The sequence below is a fragment of the Neomonachus schauinslandi genome, chromosome 12, assembly GCF_002201575.2.
Source record: "Neomonachus schauinslandi chromosome 12, ASM220157v2, whole genome shotgun sequence".
NCBI lineage: Eukaryota > Metazoa > Chordata > Mammalia > Carnivora > Phocidae > Neomonachus > Neomonachus schauinslandi.
In genome coordinates, this window is record NC_058414.1 from 2948361 (window position 1) to 2951789 (window position 3429).

Sequence of the window (3429 nt, forward strand, 5' to 3'; positions counted from 1 at the left end):
GTGGGGGAAGGAGTGGGATAAGCAGATTCCTGCTGAGTGTGGAGCCTGACGTGGGGCTCAGTCTCAGAACCCTGAGATCATGACCTGAGCTGAAACCAAGAGTCCGATGCTTACCAGTTGAGCCAGCCAGGTGCCCCTCTTTTGACACTTTTTACCTAAGCTACTGTATTGTCTATGAATGACTAGCTTTTGTTTCTCTCTGTATAGTCTCTATCCCGTCTCATTCCCCAGCCCTTCTGCCCTGGCTGAGAGCTTCTGAGAAACCTCTAGTAGAACGCCCCTCTCATTACCTGTATCTGAAGAAAGTTAACATTTTACCATAAAGTATGATAGGTTTCTTTGTGTAAAGGTTACTGAGGAAGGTGTGTTTGAAACCCCCAATCTGATTGTGCATTTTCCTATTTCTCTTTTTGGTTGTGTCAATTTCTGCCTTGTACATTTTTTGGCTGTTTGTTAAGTGCATACAAATTTAGCATAATTTTATTTTTTTATTTTTTTAATTTAAATTCAATTAGCCAACTTATAATGCATCAATAGTTTCAGATGTAATTAGCATTATTTAAGATTTCTGATAGCTTCATAGTTTTCAAGGATAGAAGGGATGGCACTAACTTTATATGTCACTCTTACAGTCTTTCTATCCCGTGGTTACACCAGCTCCCCTGGGGCTGGTGTTTGTGTGATGTTGTTCATATTCTAATGTCTTACAAGTATCTCTCAAAACAGCAAGTAGCTTGATGCCTTAAAGTCCAGTTCTAAAATCATTGTCTTAAAAAATCAAATCAAATCAAATCATTGTCTTTAGAGTATTTGCTATATTTATTAATTGCAATCATTGATATTTTGGGGTTTACATATATAATTTAGCTTTCTGTTTGCCCTGTCTCTGCTATTTTTATTCCCCCTTTTTTTAAATTTTATTTTATTTATTTATTTCAGAGAGACAGAGAGAGAGCACAAGCAGGGGGAGGGGCAGAGGGAGAGGGAGAAGCAGGCTCCCCGATGAGCAGGGAGCCAGACTCGGGACTCCATCCCAGGACCCTGAGATCATGACCTGAGCCAAAGGCAGAGGCTTAACCGACTGAGCCACCCAGGACCCCTTGTTGCCCGCTTCTTCCTTATATTCTTTCGCATTGTTTGCTTGAATTTTTCTATTTTCCTCTGCATTAGCTTGGCTATTCTCCACTCTGTTATTATTCCTTAATAATTACTCTGAGATCGAGTATGTACCATCTGCTCATCAGCACTTACGTTATTTGACATTTTAGCTCTTTTCCTGGAATAGTTCATTGTACTCCTGCCTTATTTGTTGTGTATTTTAATTATACATATTATATAATATGTTAATATAATCATATGTTATTATTTAATATATGTTACATAATAATAAATGGGGCAAGAAATTATTGTCCTTGTTTTGTAAAGAAGTGTTCATTCATATTTATGCACACGTGGATTGTTTTACTGCCATCGTGTCTCCTATGTCTGAACTGTATCACTCAGCATTTTTAGTTTACATTTAGAATATCCTGTCCTTTATGAATTGCTTTCCTGCAGGTTTGGTGACAAGTTCTCTCAATGTGCGACTGAAAATTTTTTACTTCATCTTCCTTTTTAAAACCGATTTTTACTAGGCATGGAATTCTAAACTGGTAGTTACATTTTCTCAGCATTGTAAAGATACCATTCCATTTTTTTTTTCTCTCTCTTCAGGATTCCACTGTTTCTGAGAAAATCTACTGTCGGCCCAATTTTTCCTTTTTTGTTTCTGACTACTTCTATAATTTATGTTTGCCTTTGTTTTTCAGTGTTTTTTTTTTTTGCTTTTATTTATTTTTTTATTCTTATGTTAATCCCCATACATTACATCATTAGTTTTAGATGTAGTGTTCCATGATTCATTGTTTGTGCATAACACCCAGTGCTCCATGCAGAATGTGCCCTCCTCAATACCCACCACCAGGCTAACCCATCCTGCCACCCCCCTCCACTCTAGAACCCTCAGTTTGTTTTTCAGAGTCCATCGTCTCGCATGGTTCGTCTACCTCTCCAATTTCCCCCGCTTCATTCTTCCCCTCCTGCTACCTTCTTCTTCTTCTTCTTTTTTTTTCTTAACATATTTATTTGTTTCAGAGGTACAGATCTGAGATTCAACAGTCTTGCACAATTCACAGCACTTACCAGAGCACATAACCTCCCCAGTGTCTATCACCCAGTCACCCCATCCCTCCCACCCCAGCCCCCACTCCAGCAACCCTCAGTTTGTTTCCTGCAATTAAGAATTCCTCATATAAGTGAGATCATATGATACATGTCTTTCTCTGTTTGACTTATTTCGCTCAACATAATACCCTCCAGTTCCATCCACGTCGTTGCAAATGGCAAGATCTCATTCCTTTTGATGGCTGCATAATATTCCATTGTATATATATACCACTTCTTCCTTATCCATTCATCTGTCGATGGACATCTTGGCTCTTTCCACAGTTTGGCTATTGTGGACATTGCTGCTATAAACATCGGGGTGCACGTACCCCTTCGGATCCCTACTTTTGTATCTTTGGGGTAAATACCCAGTAGGGCAATTGCTGGATCATATGGTAGCTCTATTTTCAACTTTTTGAGGAACCTCCATACAGTTTTCCAGAGTGGCTGCACCAGCTTGCATTCCCACCAACAGTGTAGGAGGGTTCCCCTTTCTCCGCATCCCCGCCAACATCTGTCGTTTCCTGACTTCTTAATTTTAGCCATTCTGACTGGTGTGAGGTGGTATCTCATGGAGGTTTTGATTTGGATTTCCCTGATGCCGAGCGATATTGAGCACTTTTTCATGTGTCTGTTGGCCATTTGGATGTCTTCTTTGGGAAAATGTCTGTTCATGTCTTCTGCCCATTTCTTGATTGGATTCTTTGTTCTTTGGGTGTTGAGTTTGATGAGTTCTTTATAGATTTTGGATACTAGCCCTTTATCTGATATGTCATTTGCAAATATCTTCTCCCATTCTGTCGGTTGTCTTTTGGTTTTGTTGACTGTTTCCTTGCTTTGCAAAAGCTTTTTATCTTGATGAAGTCCCAATAGTTCATTTTTGCCTTTGCTTCCCTTGCCTTTGGCGATGTTTCTAGGAAGAAGTTGCTTTGGCTGAGGTCAAAGAGGTTGCTGCCTCTGTTCTCCTTTAGGATTTGGATGGGCTCCTGTCTCACATTGAGGTCTTTCAACCATTTGGAGTCTATTTTTGTGTGTGGTGTAAGGAAATGGTCCAGTTTCATTCTTCTGCATGTGGCTATCCAATTTTCCCAACACCATTTGTTGAAGAGACTGTCTTTGTTCCATTGGACATTCTTTCCTGCTTTGTCAAAGATGAGTTGACCATAGAGTTGAGGGTCCATTTCTGGGCTCTCTATTCTGTTCCATTGATCTATGTGTCTGTTT